The 21,014-nt window shown below is 39.5% G+C and overlaps 1 protein-coding gene and 1 pseudogene across 2 annotated transcripts in view; one reads left to right on the forward strand and one right to left on the reverse strand.

Annotated features, from left to right (window-relative positions):
• Nucleotides 1-21,014, forward strand: part of KAZN (kazrin, periplakin interacting protein) — a 1,256,655-nt gene that overhangs the window by 329,997 nt on the left and 905,644 nt on the right. The window lies entirely within an intron of this gene.
• LOC104652475 (large ribosomal subunit protein uL13 pseudogene) lies at nucleotides 11,101-11,760 on the reverse strand (annotated as a pseudogene).

Below are 21,014 nucleotides of genomic sequence, written 5' to 3' on the forward strand. Positions count from 1 at the left end.
CCAATTGCACTCTTAAAAATTACTAAGGACTCCTAAGGGTTTTTGTCTATGTGGGTTAAATCTATCAATATTTACCATATGGCAATTAAAACTGAAGCATTTTTGAACTGTTTATTAATTCATTTTAAAACAATAATAAACCAACTTTATGTTAACATAAATAGCATACTTACGAAAATTATATCATACGAAACAAAATATTGAGAAGAATGTCCTTATGTTTCTTCAAATCTCTTTCATGTGAGGCTTCATAGTTGACAGGTAGAATTTTACCTCTGCTCCTACAATTAATCTGTTGTACTATCACACTGTTCATATGTCATGTAGCCTCTGAAAAACTCCATTGTATACTCACTGGAGAATGAGAGTTAAAAAGACAAATAATATCTTAGAATTATAAATTACTATAATTATTATAAAAATAGTCTTCACCTCCTAGATGGAAGATTTGGGAGATGCACAGGAGTTCCCATATAACCTTTTGAGAACCGCTGTTTTATGGCATTCTGTTGTAAGTGTGCCCTCACTGAAGGCACTCATATACCCAAATCACAGAAAAATTCTTTGGAATTGAATCACAGTGTTCAACAATTTGTCCACAATTCAGACCTATCCTTTTTTTAATTCATAATTTTTATTTCAAGAATAGGGAAGATAAAACTGGGAAATACATTGGTGGCAGAGAACCAGGGTCGGTGGTCCTCTGGAGATGTATGGGCTTGAGAGAGCTGATTATTGATTGTTCCAGGATTTATCCGGTTGTTAAACTATTAATAGCTTAAAATTGGCCATGATGTGAGTATTTACACCATGGAAATAAGCAAAGACTTCAAATCAGGACTTCCTCCTCCCTTAAACTTTTCAAATTTATCAGCTTACCCTTTGTTATAGTTCTTAAATCCAAGCTTTTTTTTCCTCTTGGATTTGTTTTGGTTTCATTATTTTAAACTGAGTGCATTTACGTAGGCAAGCTCCATTGGTACCATATCCCCTTCACCCAGTTAATTTTGTCCTACCCCCCAGCCTCGTTCCCACATTTATGCGGATGCCCCTGCCACAAGCCCAGCCCTCTTAGGAATGTGTGTTGATCTCAGTGGTTTCTGGTTTTCTCCTGTGTGTTAGGGGTGGAACACCTCTTCTGAATGGTCCGTGGCTTTCACTCCTGCCATTGATAATGTTTGCTGCTAATATTTTGGTGAAATGTTTCAAGAACCATGGCCATCCCCCTTCTTTTAAAGACAAAGCAGCACCAGTGCCTGGCATGGGTTATGCAGACTGTTGGCATCATCCCCGACTAGGATTTACTATTATTTGGAAATTAATGATGGCTTCGTCTTTTCAGGAGTGGGGAGGGGAGCTGTGATTGACGAACCTCTCTCTGACCATCTGTTCCCTTGCTTCAAGGCACTGCTTTTCACAGCCTTAGAATTGGAGAGAAATGATGCTAAGTGATCACAAATTTTCTTTAAAGTTTTGCTTCAAAGGAAAACAAAAGAAAACTTTTTAAAAAGACGACTAGCTCTTTTTCTGGAGGTCAATATACCACAGATTACAAACCAGAAAAAAAGGGTGAAATGAGATTTTTGCCTGGATTTGTTTTTAATTAAGACCTAAATCATGATTCTCTTAGAATGGAATAGAAAGTGACGGTAGCTCTGAGACCTACTTGATCAATTTTGCAATATCCCAGCTGCCAGCAGAGAAATGAGAGCCAGTAGGTATATCCAGAAGAATTCCTTTATATCCAGTTGACAGCCACCAGCACCAGCACAAATCAGGACATCTTACTGTTTCTAACCTCCCATCTCCAGAAACAAAGCTGATTATATTTGTCTGTTCCTTCCAGTAGGAAATTTTATAAATCCTGTCCTCAAATGCTTTCTGAAAACCCACCTCTCCTCCTAGCCATTTCCAAGACTTAAATGCCTTGATTTTATGTGATGCAAATACATGAACATACAGTTTTATCCACGAAGTTAAAGAAGATACTGATGATTCACTTTACGCTAGGATTCTTACAGGATTTTCTAAGTAATAAATTCCTATAATGAATTCAAAATGACATCTGTTGTTCAGGAATTAAATGTACACTCCACTTTTCAGGAACATGTTTATTTTACCAAGCAGGATACATACATGCATTTAGCAACCTCTACTTGGGAAGATTTTCTTACGTACCAATTTTCTGTATTTATTTAAAGGCCATTTTAGCAGATTATTTCTTAAGTAGACATGGGAAATCATTTATCTTTTTTCAGCACTTGTATCCTTTTACTTCTGAGAACATCAGGTATGCAGGGTTGATTTCATCATGCCCCTTGGTTGCTGGCTCCCTGTTCGCACTGGGCCATGCGGGGTCCCTCTCTCATGCTACTAAAACCCTCTTCTCCTCCCATCTCCTTCTACCTAAAGTAGAATTGCAAGTTTACATAGGATGGCCTATTTCTGACACAGACCTGAAGGAGGTGAAGGAGCGATTCATGGAGATGCTTGGGGGAGGAGTATCCAAGACAAAGGAGAGCCAGTGCAAAGGTCTTAAGGTTGGAAGGCACCTGCTGCATGTGCAGAGTGGCACAGAAGCCAGTGTGGTTGAAACGGAGCAAGTAGAGGTGAGTTGGCTAGAAAAGTCAGAAAGGTAACTTGCCAGCTCTGATAAGGGCTTTGGCTTTTACTCTCAAGAGACCAGTAGAGGGTGTGAAGCCAAAGAGTTACATGATTTGACTTACTTTTAAAAGGAAGATTCTGACTCCGTTGCGGGAGACTAGGCTATGTGGGAGCCAGGAAGATTAGAAGCAGGGGGTCTAGTTACGAGGCTACCTGTGGTGGCCCAGAGGACAGCTGGCGGTGGCTCAGATTAGCACAGTAGCAATAGAAGCATCAGGAGCCTAGGCGTATTTTTAAGAAGCAACAGGATTTATGGATGCATCATATGTGGGACATGAAAGTGTGAAGAGCAAATGGGACGATGGAGGTGGCCATTTACCGAGAGGGAAGACTGTGGTCTGAGCAGATTTGGCGTGGGCTTAAGGAGTTGGGGTTTGGAAATGCCAAGTTTGAGATGCCTATTAGACAGGCAAGGGGAGACATTAGAATAGGAGAATGGATATGTAAGTCTGGATTTTAATTTGGGGAATCATCTATGTGTAACTGATTTTTAAAATCATGAGATTGGATGAGATCATCAAAGTTGTGAATATATGTAGATGCAGAAATGATCCAAGGACCTGGTCTTACCTCACCTCACTCTGGCTTTCTTTCTTTCTTTGGGGTGTTATGTCATTATCTGACATGATCGCATACACGAATTTGCTTATTGGTTTGATGTCTTTCTTCCTAAACTCAAGGAAAGGTCATACTAGTGGGGACGGCACTGGTCTTGTGCACTGCTTTACCCAGCCCCACAACCATGTCTGAAATATGGTGTAGTCAATAAATAGTTTTTACATTAATGAACTTTAAAATCTTCAGATAACCCCCAAACTCAGCTTAATTGACAATCTGAAACTTCTCCCTCTACAGCTTCCAACAAATGCTTTTGGGACTTGAAAAATTAGTAGCAAAATACATGATTTTTAGTTTACTTTCGCAGTCCTTTCCCAGAAGGACATGAAAATAGTAGAATTGTCTAAACACAGGAAAAGGGAGAAAGAGGAGGAGGTGCTAAAGACATATTTTCAAGAACCAACAAGAGTTACTGATGGATTGTATGTGGGATGTAAAAGAGCATGAAGAACAAATAGAAGAATAGAAGTGGCCACTTACCAAGAGAATGAAGACCGTGGTACAAGGAGATTTGGATAATGGAGCTGGGGAGTAGAATCAATTTAGTCTGTGAGCACAACTGCAAGTATATTGTGCCCGAGGCCATGTGCTGGGCACAAGGAATGCAGAGTAGAATAAGATGGCCCCTATCCTCAAGAACTTATGGTTGGGAAGAAATGACAGAAAATGCAGGTAAGGTGACAAATTGTGCTGAGTTTGGAACAGCTCAGTAAATCAAACGGAAAATTAAAAATATCTTTAGGCTAGGCAACATTTAGATATGCAGAAAGAGGTGCCTGCATTTCTTGCATAAAGCTTTTTTGCAATCTCATGTTTCTGACTTAAGTGTTCTTGGAGTAATGTGTACATTAAGCATTTATCAAGAAAGCCATTTCTCACATGGAGAGCTATGAATTGACAAAGTTTGGATGTGAAGTGACAAAGCCTTTCAGGAAATTATTCTAATACTTTTCTGTGTTTGACATCAATTCATTAGATGAGTATGATGTAGAAGGAATGAGAGCTTTGTGATTGTCATTGCTGGTTGTTCATTTTTTAGGCTGTGTCAGGAGAGTCCCCAGAGTATGGTTTGTAGGAGTTATCTAACCAAATGATTATATCATTGGCCACCAAATTCCTTCCTGATGAACAGGCTCAGAAGGAATGTGGGAAGGGCCTACTCATCTAGGCCTTAGTTCTACCAATGCTTACATATTCCCATTTATCCTAACAAGTAGGTATTCGAATGTCTACCGATATTCTGAGGTCAAAGCGTAACCTCAGAATTAGAGGGAATTTTGATATTTCATTTAAGTTGCAATGGAATGGCCTTAACGTGCTGTACAAGGATTGGTTCTTTTTGGTGAAATTTTGCTCTCGAAATGAAGAAAACTGCTATAGGTCCGGTGCTTTGGCTTTAAACACTACTATTGTCTTTGCTTTTCTAATGAAGAAACTGAAGCCTACAGAAAACCTTATTGAAGGCCACAAAAATGACAATTGGTGAGAACCCAGATCTGATAAGCTCTAATGTATGTATACCACGTTATTCTTGCTCTTTCAAAGCTTGTGCTATGGAATCCCAGAACTAGAGATGAACTGAGAGGTCAGGTAGGCTAAGTTTCTCATTAAAGAAATGTTCATCCAACTTCTACAGAAATAATGTCATTAATGATTACATCTTTTTTTTTTTCTTTTTTTTTTTTTTTTGAGACGGAGTTTCGCTCTTGTTACCCAGGCTGGAGTGCAATGGCGCGATCTCGGCTCACCGCAACCTCCGCCTCCTGGGTTCAGGCAATTCTCCTGCCTCAGCCTCCTGAGTAGCTGGGATTACAGGCACGCGCCACCATGCCCAGCTAATTTTTGTATTTTTAGTAGAGACGGGGTTTCACCATGCTGACTAGGATGGTCTCGATCTCGACCTCGTGATCCACCTGCCTCGGCCTCCCAAAGTGCTGGGATTACAGGCGTGAGCCACTGCGCCCGGCCTACATCTTTTTTTTTCCCCAACTAAAACATACTATATTTCAATTTTTCTTACTATATCGATAGCATACCAAAGTGATAAATATCTTTTTAAGATATTCATGTCTTTCCAAGATCTTAGAAAGATATTTATCACTTTGGTATGCTATCGATATAGTAATAAGATATAGAACAACGAGATGGCAACACCAGAACACATGGAAGTCATTAACAAATTAAATTGACAAAAATATGATTTGGCAGAGACAAACCGTTAATAGCAACAAGGGCCCACATGATATCAGCCATAGTTTAGCAGGAGGAAGCTGGGGGGAAAACAAAGCAGTTGACGTGACTGAGGATCCCTAAATGTCAATGGAAAGTAGCCCAAACTAGGAGAGATTCCGTGTACTCCACTAGCAGGTGAATAAAACGAGTTCACAGTAAGATCTAAAGGAATGGTCTGGATTTCTTGAACACTTGAAATTTCCTTCCAGGGTAGTCACTCACTGAGGACCAGCTGCTGAGAGCAGGACCCAAATGGAGCAGTATAAAGACAGGAAAGGGAAGGTTATGATAAAAATGGAAGAAGTGCCTAGAGGGAAGAGATCCCAGAGGACAAACTGCATATGTTTTGAAAACCAGATGAGAGCAAAAGGAGAAGGTGCTTTAAAGCCTAAAGTTAGACACGTTAGCAAAGATCCTGAACTGTATCCTGACTGAAAGTTTAAAAGAGGCTGGGTGCATTGGCTCATGCCTGTAATCCCAGTGCTTTGGGAGGCCGAGGCAGGTGGATCACTTGAGGTCAGGGGTTTGAGAACAGCCTGGCCAACATGGTGAAACCCCGTCTATACTAAAAACACAAAAATAAGCCGGCGGTGGTGACGGGAGCCTGTAATCCCAGCTACTCAGAAGGCTGAGGCTGGAGAATCGCTTGAACCCAGGAGGTGGAGTTTTCAGTGGGCTGAGATCACACCATTACACTACAGCCTAGGTGACAAGAGCAAAACTCCATCTCAAAAAAAAAAAAAAAAGTTTAAAAGAACAAATTTTACATAGAAATGAGCAACAAGAAAAAAGTCACAGTTGCTATGGTTTGCGTATTTGTCACTTCCAAAATTCATGTTAAAACTTAATTGTCATTATAAAAATATTAAGTAGTAGGACCTTTAAGAAATGATTCATTTAAGGGAGACTATGCTCTTATAAAAGGGAAAGTTCAGTCCCCTTTTCCTCTCTTTTTGCCCTTCTGCCATGTGAAGATGCAGCAAGAAACCTTTTGCCAGATGCTCACACCTTGATATTGGACTTCCCACCCTTTAGAACTGTGAGCCCATACATTTTTCTTCATTATAAATTATCCAGTCTGTGGTATTCTGTAACAGCATCACAAAATGTACTAAGACATAGGCATGATCTTATATAAAGTTATTATTTTAAAAAGAATAAAGAGTCAAATAGCTTCACACAAAAAATAAAAGAATGCTACAAACACAGGCCCACTCCCTTTCAGATAAAAACTATAATTCACTATTTCTAACAAGCTAAAAAATAAAAACTAAGACAATGTGACATGATGGAAAAAAATACATAAATCCAAATTAGGAGGATTTATAAATGAAGTTATTCAGAAAGGAGAAAAAATAAAAGAGAAATTTTTCTTTTTTAGGGATTTGGGAGAAAGTGACAAATTTAGAAGGCAGTCAAAGAATATCCAACATACATATAATAAGGACTCCAAAGACAATCAAAATGAGGGAACAAAAAAAAATGCCCAAAACTATAATTTAAAATGTTTCCCAAGACAATTTTTTAAATTGCATATTGAAAGGGCACACAACATAACTAAGGAAACTGACCCAAAATAAGCAACACTGAGAGAAAGTTAATAAAACTTATTAGACTTTGAAGAAAAACCAAAATTTAGGCATCTAGGCAAAAAGATCAAATCGCTTATTCAGAGACAATATCAGACTTTCAGTAGGCATTCCTGCAACACTGCTTTATGCCATAAGGAAACAGAATAATATATTTAGGATAATTAAGGAAAGAAGTGTGAGTTAAAACTTTTATATCCAACTTAATTGACATTCACATGAAAGACTCAGGCAAACTCAATGACTTGGAGCATATTTTTGCCATGAGCTTTTCCTTAGGAATTTACTAGAGAGTAAATTCTAATAAACCAAAATAACTAGGGAGTTATTAACATGTGGATTGACAGTAAGGGCTATATGTTTACTTATGGTAGAAGAATAGCTAATGTTAACTGAGCCTGCTTCATATATAATGAAATAAATCACATGGGCAATTATGTGATATTCTAATTCTTGAATCCCTTGCGTTCTCCAGAATCAGTATTCTGGTTTAAGAAAGTAAATATAAATGCCAGGTAGAAAAGGTTAAGTAAAAATCCTGTGATACTGAATTTGAATTGGAAGTATCATACCTCATGAGTTTTACTCATGTGTATTAAAAATGCTTGGAGAAAGCAACCCAACAGAAATGACCTCTCTAGGACCCAGATGATTTTCAAATACTGTTTTCCACTGAAAGAAAACAGAGATTATTGGGAAAATAGAGGATTCCAGATCTGGGCAGATTTTGTACAAGATGAGCCTAGGGCACTGGGTCATACAAATACCTTGTCAGCAAGGAAGCTAGAAAACTGTTAGGAACGTGTCAAAATGATATTCCCACCGGACAAAGATCAGACAATAAATATTCAGTAAAGATAATATTTCACTGAGCTGAAGCTCAATAAATATGTTTAAGTTCATGAATTTATAAGGATAGAAAATAATTTGTCATTTTTGAAAATAATAAAGAACCACTTAGTTTTAAAACTGGCAAATAATGAGGGCAAAAATCACCTGTTATGTCTTTTCTATATGAGTTACATCCCTGATAACCAAGTAGCAGATGAGTAAATTTTCTCTTTGTAGAAATATTTCAACTAATAACTAAAGGAAGAATGATTAAATTAGAATATTACTATTTTGCAACTCAGATAAATTAATAGATCTAGGCATTGTACATCATTTGCTGCTATCATAAGTAAAGACCCAATCATACATCCCATGGCTGTGATAGAGGAACACAGTACTGTTAATATCTCTTAGTTGTCTTGCCAAAAATTAAACCCAATGATCAATCCAGTAGATCCACAGAGATGCAATCAGCAAAATCCAATAGTAAGAAACTCTGAAGGACACACTTGTTTTCTTCAACAAATAAATTTAATGAAATATAAATGTGGAGAGCCAGAAGGGAAACCTATAGACTAATAGAGACACATAAAAATAACAGGGAAAATGAAATATAGGAATGTATAATAAGGTGATAAAGCTGTAAAGGAAAGCTCAGAAGCAACTGCTATAAAAATGAGAACAGAGATTACTTTTGAGGGAGTAGGGAAAGGAATTGTGGTTAGAATGATTATATAGAGGGCTTATGAGGTGTTGGGCAAATTTCTATGTCTTGATTCGGGTCATGGTTACAAAGTGATGACCTTATCATAGTTTATTAAACTAAGCATTTATGTAATGCCATTTTCTGTATCTGTAATATTTTATAACTAATAAGCTTTTTTAAAAAATTAATATAATGTACCTTTTAATTAATTTCTCCAATACATTTCATGCAATATAAAAGCCACACCACACTGGACAGGCAGACCTGTAAACGAGTAGGTCTTCATCAATTCATTCTACAGATATTTCAACCAACTCTTTTGGTAGGCATTGGGGGAGTGCTGCATCTAAAATAAGGCAATCATAGTACAAAGCAAAATATGATAGGTACTATATGGACAAAGTATTCTGATAGCATAGAGAAATGGAAATTTATTCTGATTGAGAGATTAGTAAAAACTTATCAGGGCAATAACATTTCAGTTGAAGCTTATAAGATGTGTAATATGTGCTCTTTAAAAAACATCAGTTCACATTAAAGGAATATTTAGAACCCACAGCCTCAATACCTATTCACCCTTAATCCATATGTTCTAGTTCGCATCACCCAACACGACTGAAACCCACTATCTGAAAGGTAATTGATCATCTCTTAGTGACATTTCATCAGTCCATGTCCCCATAAACTCTACCCAGTTCATCACTGCTGAATATTGCCTTCTAGAAATTCTTTTCTTCTTTTTCTTCTGAACCACCAGGATGCGCTGACCTCCCTCCTGCCTTCCAGCTGTCCCTTTGGTGCCTTTCAGCTGCTCTTTTCACCATTCTGGTGGTACTTTCTGTGCTCTCTCTCTGTGTTCTGCTGCCTTGGCATTACCTGAAGTCACATGCAATTAACATGGAAATCTCTATGAGACTCTTGCTCTGTAGGAGCTCCAGACATGCATTTCTGACTCTGCTTATCATTTCTTTCTGTATGTCCATCTGTCACCACAAAATTGATATGCCCAAAATTGGACCCATTTTCTTCTTCTAACCAAATCCTCATGACCTTGCCAACACAATTAATGGCACCTCCGCTTCCTGGTCTTCACTTAGAATCTTTGAGTCATCCCTAACTACCCTGTGGATATGTTTGTTGTCTTAAACTTGGATAGCTTCTATTTCTCTGTGTCGAGAGGACTCATGTGCTCCTTGGAACTTTTCCTGTGTGCAAGGCTTTGAATGAACTTCATCCAAACCCAGTGATAGCTTAATTGGCGAGGGTCTACCCTCATTCTTTGGTGGAACACACCATGTCTGGATCTGATTTGGTGATAGCACGCTCAGGTTCCAGACCAGTACCAGGCACTTTATACCGCTAGCTTAAGTTATAAATATTAGAATTGATGCAGCCCTCCATACTGTCTTACTAGCGTAACACGAACAAAGTACAAAGGCTTCTCCTGTGGAGGGAGGAGCTCTCAAGCATACTTAGTCCCACGTTTATCCTCCAGGGGTTCTATTCCCAACCATAGTTACACTTGTCAGGTTATTTTTTTCTGCTGAGGAAATGGCCTTAATTTACATTGATTTTTAAGGGGAAAAAAAAAAAAAGATTACAGGCACAGCATCTGCTGTTTGTGCCTAGAGATAAAGGTTTAGGTTGAAGCAGCTTCTTCTATTTATCCATCTATTGTTCATCCCAGAAGCATTACCGAAAGCTGACTTTGGCACGGGATGCTGGCTAATCAGGTGGGTGGTGTAGTTCCTGCCACCAAGGAGTTCACTGTCTAGGTCAGAGTTATAGTAACTCTGTCATCTTGCTTAGTGTTTATTAGCCCTGAGGATGTCATCATTCATTCATTCGCTTTCTTTTAATCTCTTCCTCTTTCCTATCTTTAGTGACCATCCCCTTTGTGGGTGATTTTCGATATGTTTTAGACTTAATGTTTTGACCTTCACAACTATATTCAAAAGGTAAGAATTAAATTATAAGTATGATATAAGCACTGTGCTAGAGGTTTAGAATACACTAAGAAATCAACAGAATGGTTCCCGCCCCTGGAGTCTTCTGCAAACATTATATAGGTTTCCATACTATCCTCACCCTCTAGAATTTTTTTTTTCTTTAAAAGTAATTTATTTGACTCTGATCACAAAACACAGGTGAGGAGCATGGGCATTGCCTGTAACCCTTGAGTTGCCCATCTTCCCAGTCTATGCTTCTATAAAAACCCCTTGTACAACAGCGAGCTCATGCTGTTCCCAAGCACGTGCACATTCTAACAGCTGCAGAGTATAGTGCATGACCAGGTGAAAGTTAGACGCCCCGCTCACAGCTAAGGCCCCTTCAATTAGTCTTCCGGATCCTTTTGCTAATAGTAACTGGTTGCTGTTCCTATTGGTCATAGATAAATGATACCTGCACTGTTCCGAGTGCTTTCAAGTAACCTCGGCAGGCAGTGACTGGACCTTTCCTTGCTCCGAGCTTCTGATGTTCCAGGTTGCCTGTGGCACCCGGATTGCTGCTGCCCCTGGGTCCCGCACATTCCAGGGTGACGATGGAGGAAGGCAGGCCAGGCCAAGCATGAGGAATTAACAGTCTTTACTGGGCTCAGACCAGGAGTCCATGGATCTTGAGGACCTCTGTGTATTTATCAGTTTTCTTCTCTACGTTCTTCTCGGCTTGTTTCCGTAGCCTCATGAGCTGTTTCTTCTTCCAGTAGTGGATCTTGGCTTTCTCCTTCCTCTTCTCCTCCAGGGTGGCTGCCACTGCCTGGTACTTCCAGCCAACCTCGTGAGCCAGGCGCCGCAGATAGGCAAACTTCCTTGCAGGCTTCAGACGCACCACCTTGAGGGCCGCAGGAACCACCATCCGCTTTTTCTTGTCACAGGGCGGTGGGATGCCATCAAACACCTGGAAGCGGTCCAAGGCAGCCTGGCCTCTGGCCTCGCTTGGTCTTGTGGGGCAGCATACCTCGCACGGTCCCCCAGAAGACGTGGCTGGGGCCCAGCAGTGGGAGGGCCCTCAGGAAGGGTTGGTGTTCATCGGCTTGCAGAGGAGAGCCAGGTACTTCAACTTGTTTCTGTAGACAACACCAGAAATGTTGATGCCCTGGCAGGGAATGACCACCACCTTCTGGCCAGAGCCAAGTTCATGTTTAAATGAAAAGCTAGCCTAATGCAAAATCACAACGTTTGCAATCATGATCCATCGACATTGTTTTCCTTGTCTTTTTCTTTCTACATGGACAAGTTGCCCCCGAGAAGGTGAATGATAAGTTGCATTAAAACTCCTTAAAAAGAGGAGCTTGAGGTATGATTTCCATAGGAAAATTGCTGTAGAGCTTGCCAGCTAGAATTATTTTCTGGCTTATTATAATCTTGTTACGAGTCAGCGTCATTGCACCGATTTTGTAAACAATACAGCAACACCAACAAGGCTATAATCAACCACCCCTGAATGCCATTTCATTTCTTTACCTTTAAAGATCTGCAGGAAAAGGGGATGGGGTGGGAAGAAGACAAGAATTTTTTTAAGTGATATGGATAATCAAGAATGCCTTTTAAAAATACCTTTTATGTACATGCCCATGTCCCCTTAAATCTGTGATGGTGAAACATCTCATTTTAGTTGATGGATGACGAGAAAGCAATCACTGTTAATCAAAATGACACATTTTTCATTTACTCGATGAAAGGAAGGTAGATGAAGGTCATGAATAAGAAAACAAAGCAGCCTGTGATTCGTGATGTTTGGGGTTTCTTTTGAAATTAGTTTCCTTAGGAAGTTTGCAAGCCGGTTGCTTTCTTTTCTTGGCATCGTTCATCCAAATTGCCAGAAGTCCTTGTCAGTGAAGATGGAAATGTTTCATCTTCTCTTCAGAGTAGAGAAGTAGGTTAATTTGCTTTGGATTCTTTGACAAAGTTGGGTCTTAAAGGTGTAAAATCTCAGAAGTTCTAGCTCCAGAGAGCTCTTTAAAAGTTTCCAATTCCATTCCCTGGGTGATAAGGTTATTCCTGGGAGATTAACCATCTAGCTGGTCATGACCATGCTCATAGGGAACTGGCGGGGGTTGGGGAAGGGCCAGAGCCTTAGTACTTTATTAGAAACAGAAATCAAGAGCCTCTTTCCACTCTCCCCTCTCTGTATTTTAGGACACTTAACCATTACATGTTGGTAATAACTAAGTGCTGGTTAAAGCTTTGCTTTTCTTGGATATCACCTTTTATAAAGGAGTGTATGTTCCTGATGTTGTTCTGTGGTTGGAGCAGAGAAGGGGCTGTCATTCATGGTACAAACCTAGCTTTGAGACCATTAGATCTGACTTTATGCCTAAGCATTTTTAGAACCTTCCAGAAGTCCCTATGAGACTCCGTTGCACTGTGCAGTATTATCAGTGGGCTGTTATAATCTCCATCCCAACACTTAAAACATAATTTGTGAAATACAGAGGAAATTTTGGCATTTGGGGATTCAACACAGATCTCTCAAGAAGGATGAATATAAGGCTATTTATTCCAAAATCCAAGAATGACATTCTTCCACTGCCAGACGTAGTGCTTGAATCTACAAAGGTCAAGATGTCCTCGTATTTTCAGTCTGCACATACCACGATGAACAGGTATCACAGGATAATTTTAAAACTTAGTGTTGGGCCAGGCGTGGTGGCTTACGCCTGTAATCCCAGCACTTTGGGAGGCCGAGGAGGGTGGATCACGAGGTCAAGAGATCGAGACCAACCTGGTCAACATGGTGAAACCCCGTCTCTACTAAAAATATAAAAAATTAGCTGGGCATGGTGGTGTGTGCCTGTAATTCCAGCTACTCAGGAGGCTGAGGCAGGAGAATTGCCTGAACCCAGGAGGCAGAGGTTGCGGTGAGCCAAGATCACGCCATTGCACCCCAGCCTGAGTAACAAGAGCGAAGCTCCATCTCAAAAAAAAAAAGTTTACCTGCTCAAAGCCTTTTGTAACTATCCTTATTATTATTGTCATTATCAACATCTCCATCATCATCATTTTAACTGGAGAAGTTAAAATAAGCAATTATCAAGCTGTAGTGGGAGACAATAAGATATACTGAGAACTCTAAAGAATACTCCAGGGCTAAGGGAGCTTAAGGAAGGACAGACATGGAAGACAGGCCCCTCTTCAGGGCTTCGGTTCAGATTTTTTTGAAGCCAGTGTGGCTGCAGCTGCTGGATGGTGAAGGAGCTTTCTGGATTTCCCAGGGAAGAAATGGTCCACAGTCACAGGACAAGCACGAAACACGCTTTGGCGCACAGAACACCTGTTACCTTGTTATCTGGCAGAAACAAAGATGGCAGCCTAAAATGGTCGTTAGCAGCAAGTTCTTTTAAAAATGCTTCTTTTCCTAAACTTTGCAGAAATCCAACTATAGCAGGCTTTTTCCTGGCACAGGCTGTGATCCCGGTGCCAATGCCTAAGGAACTTATGTGCTGTCTATTTGGGGTGTGTGTAAAGCCAAACTTTACAAACCCTGTCATCAGCAAGCCACTTAAGAGACACCCCACTTGGGGCCATTTTATACTGGCTCACCCACAATGTGTATTTCCTGCCCATGCTGCTTTTGATGTGACAGAACTCCATAATCTATCATTATAAGTTTATTTTTGTGTCGTCTTCTTCCTTATGTTCTTTAGTCAGTGTTTTTTATATAAGAAAAAAAAAACTAAAATTTGCAAGTTCTCCCAAATTTCTATACTTTTTCCAAATATTAGGCCAAATTTGACAAGAAATCCTGCATAAATTACTGTTAAATTTCTTTAAACTTTCGGATGATATAAGACTCTCAATGATCAAACTGATCCTGAAAGAAAAACTCAGGATTAATTAAGAGTGTTTGCACATGAGGGAAGCCTCATCCATTTGGCTTGATTGTCCACCCTGGGTCCGATCTGCTATGGTCAGAGGGGCAGAGTCATATTTGTTAAAGACAAAGCAGTTGGGAGTCCATGTTGATGGCCCAAGGAGGTGATAAGTGAAGGCTAGAAAGATACCCTCAAAAGTATCTTCAACAAACACCAAGGGAGAGTCATGCAGCATTGAGAGTTCACAATGATCAGAGCACAGGGCACTAACATCCTAAAATAAGACCTACAGTCTTTTTAATTTTTAGCAAGGTGAACTTTTCAAAAATATACTTTCAAGGAGAGAAAAATTTTAAAGACTCCAGAGGTGAACAGCTGCCAAAAAGGAATGTGTGGTATCCAGCTGTCAATGATTTTGGTGTGAAAGTCGAAAGTTATCCTGGTATAATGACCAGGATACATGTGACAAGCTCAGGTCTCATAAAGGCCAAAGGAGCAGGGTCTAGTCAAGGGCAAACTAAAGCCTGGAACCAGTGAGAAGGAGGACCAACCAAAGCAAAGCATAAAGAGTAGAATGTGTCAGGAGCAACCAACGAGAAATACTATTTGGGTTTTAAAGGTTGTGCCAAAGCTGACAACGAACAGTAGAACATACTACGATAAACTAAAAGAACTGTTATTTGGCTTTTAATGATTATATCGAGAGCAAGAAGACGAAAAAGGAAGAGGACACCACCTCTGGGATCTGGGTGATGCCAACAGATGCTGGAGAAAACAGTATTGCTTAATCTCTTTGGGCTTCCATTTTCTCTTTCAAGGAGAAAGCAAAGCCCATAGAGGTTAATACTAAACTGGATGACCTAGACAAGACTTCTTAGTTTGAAAGAAGCTACCAGCTAATAAATGACATAGTAGGGGATGGATATAGGGATGCCTTAAGAATTTCAGACAGCCAGGATAATCAGAAAGATGTTAACAAAATAATTGTCCTCCCCAGGTCTTAGGGAAAAAATGCCTAGCTTGGTGGTTTTGGCATGTTGAACTCAACTCTTCCTTTTTATAATAAATATTTTACAACATCCCTTTGATCCCTTAAAATAAACTTCATAGATAATACAACCTACTTAAACACTTAATTTCAAAGTAAAATGAATACATTGTCCAAACTGAAATATAAAGGAGGCTTACAGAGAAAGTAATTTGTCTAAAATAGAAAGTAAACTGTAGCTTAATGAATAAATGTTCAAAGACAAGGATGCTCACTCTCACTACTCCTATTCAATGTGGTACTGGAAGTTCTGCCCAGAGCAATCAGGCAAGAGAAAAAATTAAATACAGCCAAATAGAGGAAAATGCAAACTATCTCTGTTTGCAGACAATATAATTCTATACCTAGAAAACCCCAGTCTTGGCTAAAAAGCTCCTGGATCTGATAAACAACTTCAGCAAAGTTTCAGGATACAAAATCAATGTACAAAACTGAGTCACATTTCTCTACACCAACAACATCCAAGCTGACAGTCGAATCAGGACCACAATCCCATTCAGAATAACCACAAAAAGAATAAAATACCTAGGAATTCAGCTAACCAGGGAGGTGAAAGATCCTTACAGTGAAAATTACAAAACACAGCTAAAAGAAATCAGAGATGACACAAACAAATGGAAAAACATTCTATGCTTGTGGATAGAAAGAATCAATATAATTTAAATGGCCATACTGCCCAAAGCAATTTTTAGATTCAGTGCTATCCCTATCAAACTATCAGTGACACTTTTCACCAAATTAGGAAAAAAATCCTAAAATTCATTGGAAACAAAAAATGAGCCTTAATAGCCAAAGCAAGTCTAAGCAAAAACAATAAAGCTGGAGGCATCATACTACCTTACTTCAAACTATATTACAAAGGTATAGTAACTAAAACAGTGTGATCCTGGTACAAAAACAGACACATAGGCCAATGGAACAGAAGTAAAGCTATATTCCTAAAGCATGTAATCTTTGATAAAGCCAGCAATAACAAGCAATGGAGAAAGGATTGCCTATTCAATAAATGGTGCTGGAATAATTGGTTAGCCATATGCAGCCAATTGAAACTGGACCCCTGCATTTCACCATATACAAAATATAACTCAAGATGAATTAAAGACTTAAACGTGAAACTTAAAACTATAAAAACCCTAGAAAACCACCCAGGAAATACCATTCTAGACATAGGCCTTGGCAAAGACTTCATGATGAAGACTCTAAAAGTAATAACAACAAAAACAAAAATTGACCATAGAACCCAATCAAACTAAAGAGCTTCTGCACAGCAAAACAACCAACCACCACCACCAACAAAATAAAACAAGAGCCACCCACACTATCAACAGAATAAACAGACACACTACAGGATGGGAGAAAATATTTGCAAACTATGCATCTGACAGAGATCTAATATCCAGAATTTATAAGAAACTTAAGCAAATTAACATGCAAAAACTAAACAGTCCCATTAAAAAACGGGCAAAGGACATGAACAGGCACTTCTCAAAAGAAGACATACATGTGGTCAAAAAGGATATGAAAAAATTCTCAGTATCACCAATTAGAGAAATGCAAATCAAAACCACAACGAGATACAATCTCATACCAGTCAAATGGCTATTACTAAATTGTTTTAAAAAAAAAGTGGTAATAATAAAAACCAGATTCTGGTATGGTTGCAGAGAAATGAGAACACTTTACACACTGTTGGTGGGAATGTAAATTAGTTCATCCACAGTGGAAAGCAGTTTAAAGGTTTCTCAAAGAACTTAAAATAGAACTACCATTCAACCCAACAATCCTATTGCTGGGTATATAGCCAAAGGAATAGAAATCATTCTACCATAAAGACACACACATGCCAATGTTCATCACATCACTATTCAGAACAACAAAGACATGGAATCAACCTAGATGCCCATCAACAGTGGACTGGGTAAAGAGAATGTGGTACATACACACTATGCAATACTACATAGCCATAAAAAAGAATGAGATCATGTCTTTTGTGAGAACATGGATGGAGCTGGAGGCCATCATCCTAAATAAATTAACGCAGGAACAGAAAAACAAATACCACATGTTCTCACTTATAAGGGAGAGTTTAACACTGTGTATGCACAGACACAAGAAAGGAAACAATAGATATCTAACAGGGGTCTACTTGAGGGTGGACGGTGGGAGGGATGTGAGGATTGAAAACCCATCTGTTGGGTACTATGCTGATAACCTGGGTGACAAAATTATCTGTATATCAAACCCCCACAACACAAAATTTGCTCATGTAACAAACCTGCACATTTACCCCTTGAACCTAAAAGTTGGAAAGAAAAATAGATAAATAAATCTTTAGACAGAAGAAGAAATGATGAAGTAGCCATGAATTTATTTGCACCTACATGTGGAAGCTTTGTGAATCTGATGACTTCAGGATTATAAATCGTTCTGTTTTAAGGACACGTGCACACGAGTGTTCATAGTGGCACTGTTTACAATAGCAAATACTTGGAACCAACCCAAATGCCCATCGATGACAGACTGGACAGGGAAAATGTGGCACATAAACAACATGGAATACTATGCAGCCATAAAAAACAATGAGTTCGTGTCCTTTGTAGGGACATGGATGAACCTGGAAACCATCATTCTCAGTAAACTGACACAAGAACAGAAAATCAAATGCCCCATGTTCTAACTCATAGGCAGGTGTTGAACAATGAGAACACATGGACACAGGGAGGGGAGCATCACACACTGGGGTCTGTGGGTGGGGGGATCTAAGGGAGGGACAGCAGGGAGTGGGGAGTTAGAGAGGGATAACATGGGGAGAAATGTGAGATATAAGTGATGGAGAGGAAGGCAGCAAACCACACTGCCATGTGTGTACCTATGCAGCAATCTTGCATGTTCTTCACGTGTACCTCAAAACCTAAAACACAATAAAATATATATATATATTTTTAAAAGATTATATATATATATTTTATATATATATATATATTTTTAAAAGATTGATAAAGTCATATTGTACTAGCAATCTGATTTTTCAAAGTGGTGGGTCTTTCCGTTATTTCTTGCTGCATCACAAACTAGACCTTAGCGCCCTCAAATCATCATTTTATGATGCTTTTGGATCCTATGGGTCAATAATTCAGAAAGACCATGGCAAGAATGGCTCTTCCTCTGCTCTATGACGTCTGGGGCCTCTCCTGGAATAGGTCCAATGCCAGGCCCTGGAAGAGTTGAAGCTGGAGGAATCACTTCCCGGATGGCTCTACTTCACTCCTTGGCTCCTTGACTGGAAGGTTGCAGACAGGACTGCCTGTAAGTGGCCCTCCAGCCTGGCCATCTCAGGGTGCTCAGATTTCCTACAAGGTAGGCAGAGCTCTAAGGATGAGAGTCCCAGCGGAAGCTGCATGATCATTCATGACAGCCTCAGAAGTCACCAGCATCACTTCTGACATACCCTCAGTCAAAGCAGTCACATGGGCTTGGAGGCAGAGAGGATGTGAGTGTATAGAGCCCACCTCTTGAGGCAGGGAGTGTCAGAGAAGTTGTAGTCATGTTTGAAATCACCACGGTGACTGGCTCTCAGCAAATTTCCAATGAAACAGTGGTCTCTTTATGAATTACACAGCAGCTACCTTCCTGAAAAATTCAGTATGTATTTAAACTTTGTAAATAGTATATTATATATGTATATAGTATGGAAGCTTAGGCTTTATACACACTGAGCAGCATCTTTGAAAATTGTGTAAGGCTCAGGGCACTTCTTCATTGTTTATTACACTCCTGAACACTGCAGGATGCTTAGCAACCTTGGTCCATGCCCATCCCGGTTATTTCTCTCTCGCCTGTAGACTGACCTCCTCTGAGTACTTGGTGCATTGCCTATAGATCAAAACGGCACCCTCAGCCCTCACGCTACACATTCAGCTCACTCTCCCACTCAAATGAGTTCTCACAATACGGTAATGATGATGATAATGTCAATATTGGTAATGGTGACTATAATGATGATGGCAAGGACAGCAGCAGTGACCGTTACCAATTGCTTCCATTTTGCCGGGGACTCCATTACGTTATACACCATCTTACTCCATGCCGACAACAACCCTATGGCAAATATGATTGTCCTTGCTTTTTAGATGAGGAAACTGAGACTTAGAAAGCTTAAATAATCTGTATAGGATGACAAACTTAGAAACTGGGGAACCAAAAAGTTGCATTTTTCTCCTAGCGCTCTGGATAGCTTCGAATGACATTGTGACTTCACCTAACTGTCTTTGGCTGAGGGGATAGAAGTAGTGTTCTGTATATCACTGGGAGCCGTTCTCTCAGAGAAGGACCATGGGCAGGTGGGTGCAATGATAACCATCTCTGGCACAATGGCGAGGAGGAAATTGACGTTCAAAACAGATGTGAAAATGGTAAAAGAACACGAACCTGCTCTTCCAGACCTCCCAGACTCTGGGAGAAGATGGCTGAATCTTCTGAATCTCATCTTCTTCGGGAAGCCTGGAGAATAAAGGCAAAGACAGTTCTAATGTTGAACAAAAGGAAGAAGGTGGAGCCTCTAAACACGAGCTCAATGCAAAATTCTAGATCATGTATTAAAAAGGACGTCGGTGCTGGCCTATTCATTGTTAGCCAGCCAAAGAGGTATCCACATTGTCATCTCCATGCTCTCAGGTGGCCCAGGTCTCCTGGCCTGGTCTGCCATCCTCTTGGCTTGCCTTCTCTGGTCTGTATTCCCAGAACCATACTACTCAGTATGATACCACGTGGCTCACAGAACCACACAGCAGCATGCTAATGGGAGAGCTTGGAAGATCTGTGATTCAACTGCAGAAAGTCCAAAACCTTAGAAGTGTTTTATGCTCCTGTGTACCTACTAATGAGGTGCCTTCATTTAGCAAGAAAATAGATTATAAGCTCTATTTTTATGATCTTTAAAAATGGGGAAAATAAAATTGCACCATGAACTGCAAAAAAGACAAGGAAGAAAAATAGCGTGTGGTTTCTTAATTCAATTGCAGCCAACTGGGTTCCTCTCTCCTGAGCTTTCTTAAAAAAAAAAAAAAAAAACAAATTTATAATATAAATGCTGTTTTGGCACATAATATATTCTACTTTAACTTTGCCTATCTGTATTACAAAAGTGTGTTTATAAAAGCCTTTGAGAGCTTCTTGGAAATATAATAACATTTTTAGAATAAAAAGTATTATTGAGGTGTTATTCTCTAAATTAAAAAAAAGTCTGGCTATGAATATTTTATGTCTATGTGACATAATTTATATAAAAAGATGATCATATTGGTGAGGAGATATGCAAAAGATGAACAGATGTAAAGAAAATTCATATTCCTGTTTCCTTTAGAACCATTAATTCTATGGCAAACAACATCTCTAATGTTTTATGTTTTCCTTGAATAGTATTTTCACAGCAAATGTGAAAATCTTATTCATATAAGGGCCCTCTAATGGTGTCCTTAACCTAATATCAGTCATCATTTGGACACTTTCAGG

Source organism: Saimiri boliviensis, chromosome 11, assembly GCF_048565385.1.
Source record: "Saimiri boliviensis isolate mSaiBol1 chromosome 11, mSaiBol1.pri, whole genome shotgun sequence".
Taxonomy (NCBI): domain Eukaryota; kingdom Metazoa; phylum Chordata; class Mammalia; order Primates; family Cebidae; genus Saimiri; species Saimiri boliviensis.